Raw genomic sequence first — 6,703 nt, 5'->3', positions numbered from 1 at the left:
CTAAGCATTTAAGATTATTGAAAGTTTGATTATCAAAATTTGTTTGTTAAATCGGATCCATACTATAGATCTGGTCTTAAATGCATTTTTGACAGTACTCACACAAGACCCTTACAATATTATTATTTTTGTTTGTACCTGCCCGTGATATTTTCCAAATTAATTATTCGGTTTTATTTCCCAAAATAGAAGCAAAATGGTAACCTAATTAAACCACTGAAACTCTGACCAGGCAGTTACTAAGGATGAATGATCTTTGTCCTACAAAAGTCATGTTTGACTGCTTGCTGGCACTTTTCATACCGATTAATCTATCTATCTATCTATCTATCTATCTGTGAGAACCTCTAAGACATTAACAGTGTTATAAGATGCTAATGAGGTCCTGTCAAGAAGGAGATGTAATAAAACTAATATAAATGTGCAAACTAACTCTAAGAAAACAAAACAAATAAACAGAAAATAATAGGTAGAGACCATGTGAAGAATGGAAGAATGGAAATTAAAAGAATGTAAAGAAATCTATCCTTTTCCTCACTCAATGAGTTGATGTTTATGGTTTTCTAAGGAGATTAAATCACAAAAAATTACACATCATTTGAGGGGTTTGCATGGAGTTTGTCTTTAATATGTGCAAATAGTTAAACTCCTTAATTTGCTTTCTCCAAAGTTATCATCAACAGAATCCATATTCATAAACAAACCACTTTCTGAAGTGTACTGCTAGTGTGAGAATGTCCATGTTCTTGTTTACATGTTTCCATTGATTCATTCTGTAAGACTAATGATAAATCCCACAACCCCTCTACTTCAAACCTTCAAGACCTTCTCCCCTTCCAGAGGTCGGGTTAATTGTATTTTAATCCGCTATTAACATAAAGCTATAAATCATAGCCAAGTGATGCCCCAAGGGCCTGACTGTAATCAAAACACAGCGACCTACAGAGCATGGACAGGAAGAAGCTCGACAGTAAGGCAGGCAGGAGATGTTACGGATGGAAGAAAGGTCTGTAACCCTACCCTCCATGACACAGCACTTCCTGATTAGGTGTCATAGGGTTTTACAGTGTTTTCTGTGAGAGAGAATGCAATGAGACAGGGCCTCATATAGAATCCTGATGCAATGTCCTGTGATTATGTAGATTAGAAATAAAGGAAGTACAACCCCAATTCCAGAAAAGTTGGGATGCTGTGTGAAATGTAAATTGATGTAAATAAAAACAGAATGCAAAGATTTGCAAATCTCACAAACCCGTATGTTATTCACAATAGAACATAGAAAACATATCAAATGTTTAAACTGAGTATAAGTACCATTTAAAGAAAAAAATAAGGTAATTTTGAATTTGATGGCTGCAACACATCTCAAAAAGTTTTGGTCGGGGGCAACAAAAGGCTGGAAATGTAAGTGTTACTAAAAAGAAACAGCTGGGGGAACATTTTGCAACTTATTAGGTTAATGGGCAACAGGTCAGTAAGATGATTGGGTATAAAAAAAGAGTATCTTAGAGAGGCAGAGTCTCTCAGAAATAAAGATGGGATGGAAACTGGATGGAAGCGTATGTTGCTCTAAAACCTCTATATATAACTTTCAGCATCGATGGTGCCTTTCCAGATGTGCAAGCTGCCCATTCCAAGCAGCTGTAGTAATTCTCTCAGCAGTTTTTCTTTTTATCTTGCTTGAAGAGACTGTATGGGCTGTTTGTTATTCAAATTAAGGCATCATTTATAACCACACAGTGAAATATTGATAGACATGAAATTTAGTTTGATTACTTGGGTAATTGTTGTTCATTTGAGTAAGCTGTTGGACTGTGAGCTTTAAGAGGGAATTAACTGTAGGGGAGGAAGGATCAGTGTGAGCTGGGAGAATGAAAATCAGTTCTTGAGTGGTTCTTTAAGCCGCAGGTAAGTAATCTGGGTTAAATGTGTGCTGGCTAAAGAGTAGAAACTGATCCAGAGGAAAATGAGACTTGGCGCATGGTATTTTATTTTGCTGGAATTGGTCTAGATTGCTGAGAAATATGGCAGTTATTTCAAATATAAACACAGACAGGTTAGCATGTCTTTTTAATTTACAGACACAAATTTAGCATTGCAAAAAGAGTGTACACTAATTATTAGGGGGGTAATCACAATGACCGACATGTGTTATACATTATATGCTTGCACATCCATGTTATAACAGTTAAAAAGAGACAAAGGCTTTGATTATTCGATCAAATTTTGTGAGAATTAATGTATTTAATTTTTTATTATTTTTTTTAGATACGGTGAACCTTTAGTACATTTTATTTACAATGTTAAACCTCTGTTTGTACCAAATTTTGTTGCAAAATTTATTGAAAAATATTCTGTAAATTGAATTGAATCGAATCATCAAACCAGTATCGTGAATCAAATTGAATCAAATTGTGACTGCAATGTATCGTTACACCCCGTACTAATGTAATAATGTAGTAATGATTCTCACTAAAAGAACAAGAGTATTCGCAACAAGAAGAAAAAATGGAATCCATGGCCATATGGCAACCCCCCCTCGGCTGCTCCCGTTTTCGGGGTAGCCACATGTCCGTATGTTGATTGTGGCACAGGTTTTATGCCGGATGCCCTTACTGCCACAACCCTTCCCATTTTCCGAGCTTGGGACTCGCACTGACTCGTGCAACCCTCCAGTAGCTGGAGTCGGTTCCCTGACTGGGAATCGAACCCGGGTTGCGGCAATAAAAGCGGTGCATGCCAGCCACTAATCCACCAGGGAACGCCATATGACAACACTATTTATATAAAAATACTATGTCACATAGTAAATAGATTTTGTTAATAGTCTTAGCATGTGTGTTCACACGCACAAGAAGGTATCCAGGTGAAAAAGGGCATTTTTACACAGGATTTTATAATCGTCGTCTGTGTCTGTTTTATTTATTTATTTATTTATTTATTAATTTAATTTTTACAGAATTCTATGAATACTGAACGCAAACTGTGTCAGTACTGCTTCTTCTAGCCGTAGTCTTTGAGCACTGAGAAGTGAACCCTGGACTACGATCTGATTTGAACAAAACTGTTCACTGCACCATATTAATCTGTAATGACAGAAGGGGACAAATATTTAAATAAAAATATTATATTGTATGTTGATTAATACACTGTTTAATTTGTGCTTGTTAAATGGCTAACACCTGATTTTGAGTAAGTATTACATTCATTAGAAAATATATGAGCGTGATAGTGTAATATTTCAAATAAATACATACATAAATAAATAATACACTATGGTTATTTAATAAATTGCGAAATACTGACTAAAATGTCGTTCATGAGAACTTGAGAGTCTAGGAACTAAAGAAAACATTGATGTGGGCGTGGCTATGCAGATTAGATGCGCTTGGTTGCCGTGGTGCTCTGAGGTAAAGTTGTGTGAGTGCAGTTTTAGCAGCGCGGCTAACAGCCCAAAAAACGCGGACACAGGGGACATGACGCGCAGAAATAAACTCATATTTACTCCCAGGATAGATTTACACCGCGGAATCAGTCGTAACGTGCAAATTTATGGAAACACGAACGAAAAAAAAACGAAGACGCTTCGTTTTTTTTTTTTTTTTTTTAATTTTATGGCGGTTGCTTTCATCCGGATGAGTCGCGTGCGCTCGCGTTCAGGCAGGTAAGCTCTTCACACTGAACTCCAGCTCCCAATAAATGCGAATTTACCTTCACGTTTATATCATATTTATGTTAAACCTCTAAACTTTCACACAAAAACATGACCTCGGTCTTTTAGTCCCGTGTTTAGCTCTCGTCTCTGTCCTCCTCGTCCTCGTTCATTTTAGCGCGCGCACACTCAAACTTATGTAAATATATGTATAATACTGCTCGGCTTAGTATGTACTGTACATACTTATAATGAGCAGACAGGAAAGCTACAGCGACTAACCACAAGTTACAACCGTGGTGAGCAGAAAGGCATCTCAAAAAGTGGAAAGTTTGAGCTTTATGCTTGTTTGTTTGTTTGTTTGTTTGTTTTTCGATGACATGGCACACTGCTTTTCTTTTTGTCTTGTTAACTTCGAGAGAGAAGAGAGAGAGGTTGGCGAGGGAACAACTGTTTATAGGTACTGCAATGTATGTAATAACAGGAACTGACTTGCTTTCCAGACATTTCACAGCACTAAATGTTCCACGACTATTCCTTTTCAGTTGCGGCGTTTCAAGAATCGATTTGTATGGAATTAATCAAAAGACGGCACACGGCACCATCCCGAGGACCTAAGTAGTACAAATCGAGGCACTACTGTACAGGTTGCGGTTCTGTGCTAATGACTGGAAGGTTGTGAGTTTAAATCCCAGGACTCCAAGAGACCCACAAGTTCTATCCTTCGATGGTTCAGCCGAATTCTCTGATTATAAACGACAAAATGGAGCCTTGGTGTGTTTTCCCACACAGTGCAGTTCTTTAGGCAGGTAAGAACACAGCAGTCACGGTCGGGACCGTGAGCGAGGTGGGCTCGGTCGGCTTCCAAGTGAATTATAGGTCAGTTCATGAAAGCGTTTTACATGGACGTTGTTGTTGTTGTTGTTGTTGTTCATTTAAACAGGTGCAGTAGAGCTACAGCTAACGATTATTTTCGTAATCGATTAGTCGGCCGATTATTTATTTATTTATTTATTTATTTATTTTCAGTGAATCGGATGGGGGATCGGGGAGGCAATATTTCTGTAGAATTTTTTCGTTTATTTAAAATAAACTCTGCAGACTGAGTGTTACAAATATAAACTTCAGACTAAAACTTTACAAAGTGTTTGTCCAATTATATAAACACTGAAAAGAACCCAATACACACACACACTAGAACATATATTATTCATTTAGGACTGTAGTTTAATTCAGCGCTTTTTGTGCATCCAGAAAAAAATTATGCATAAATACTTATATATATATAATATAAAATTAAGTATAAACAGTAATGTGAAGAAAGTCATTGTCAGTGACTCTGGGTATTCGGCTAAAGCAAGCGGCGTCACGTTACGTGCATATGACGTTGTGCGCCGTCGACTAGGAAGCGGCTTATACTTCCGGTTAGTAAAAAAAAACGCTCGTGTTCCTTTTGAGATGATACTACCTTTCTAAAATTCTTACACTAGATGGTTGCAGATTGTATAGTACAAGATTGCTCGGATTCTGACTCGGCAAACCAATTAATAGGTGTGAAAGAGGAGAGAAAACAATGTACGTTGGATTTCAGACTAAACGTCTATGATAGAAAGTGACTACCACTACTACAACCACATGATCCTCGATTTCTGAATACTGTCAGATTGTATTTTTTTATTATTCTGACCTTCATGAGCATTGAAATTTCCGTCAGTCAGTTAAGTGCTGTTTATAAGCAGCTGTAAGTGGTGTGATGTATATTATGTGACAGGAAGAAGGCGATCAGGACGATCAGATTGATGCACATGGCTCAGAGACCTTCTCTCTCAGTCTTTTTCATATTTTATTCATGGACCCGTTCTTATTTTTATTCATTCTGAGGGTTCCTTCAACTCTGCTTTCAGCTTCTTGAGCCTTTTGGTTCAATTGGAATTGGGACATCATTGTATTTCCAGCCCTTCATAAGTTATATTGTTTGTCGTTTTCACTGTCATCATTTTGTTCTGATTTTGTTCTTGTGTTGTAGTTTATTTCCCCTCATTTCTCCACCGTACACATCCCTCACCATGCTCTTCTGTTCCTTCTAGATGGGTCATTATTAAATCGTATTAATACTGAACCCATTTCTTTCCTTATTTGACTTTCCTGTTTCTTTTTTCATCACTCGTTTCTCTTCTTCCAGCTTCGTGGATCCCTGGAGGAGGAAGGAAATATTAATGGAGCATAACACACAGAGAGAGAGAGAGAGAGAGATAGATTGTTGCAGTTTTACAGTTTTGTCAATACCCTGTATTTACGAGGATTTCCCGCTGAGAATAGTTAATACATGATTGATTTTTTTTTACTTCGTACTCTCATGTACATTGGCATTTAAAATCCAAACTCTGTGAGCCTGCAGGCTGTGTCTAATGGAGACATTTAGGAAACATGACTAATAACATACATTATATATAATATATACATACATGCACTGATCAGTCAGAACATTAAAATCATCTGCCTTATATCATGTAGGTCCCCCTTGTGCCACCAGAACAACTCTGACCCTTCGAGGTATGGTCTCCACAAGACTTCTGAAGGTGTGCTGTTGTTTCTGGAACCAAGACGTTAGCAGCAGATCCTTTAAGTCCTGTAAGTTGTGAGGTGAGGTCTCCATGGATTGGACTTGTTTGTACGGAATATCCTACAAATGCTCGATCAGATTGAGATCTGGGGAATGTGTAGGCTAAATCAACACCTTGAACTCTGTCATGTTCCTCAAACTGTCCCTGAACCGTTTTTGAAGTGTGTCAGAGCACATTATCCTGCTGAAAGAGGCCACTGCTGTTAGGGAATATTGCTGGCATGAAGGGGTGTATTTGGTCTGCAGCAATGTTCATGTAGGTGGTACGTGTCAAAGTAACATCCACATGAATGCCAGGACCCAAAGCTTCCCAGCAGAACATTGCCCAGAGCAATAGACTGCCTCCACCACACTGCCAGGTAAGCAGCACAAGGGGCACCTTCACACTAATAGGCAGGTGTGTTTTAATGTTCTGGCTGATCTGTGTG

General features: G+C 38.0%; 1 long non-coding RNA gene across 1 annotated transcript; it reads left to right on the top strand.

Moving 5' to 3' along the window:
- Positions 1 to 3,935: 3,935 nt before the first annotated feature.
- Positions 3,936 to 5,855, top strand: LOC128602222 (uncharacterized). Its single transcript, XR_008384815.1, has 3 exons — positions 3,936 to 4,531; positions 5,679 to 5,743; positions 5,835 to 5,855. It is a non-coding gene; the product is annotated as an uncharacterized LOC128602222 (long non-coding RNA).
- The last annotated feature ends 848 nt before the right edge of the window (positions 5,856 to 6,703 follow it).

This window comes from Ictalurus furcatus, chromosome 26 (genome assembly GCF_023375685.1).
Source record: "Ictalurus furcatus strain D&B chromosome 26, Billie_1.0, whole genome shotgun sequence".
Taxonomy (NCBI): domain Eukaryota; kingdom Metazoa; phylum Chordata; class Actinopteri; order Siluriformes; family Ictaluridae; genus Ictalurus; species Ictalurus furcatus.
This window is presented reverse-complemented; position numbering and strand designations above follow the sequence as displayed.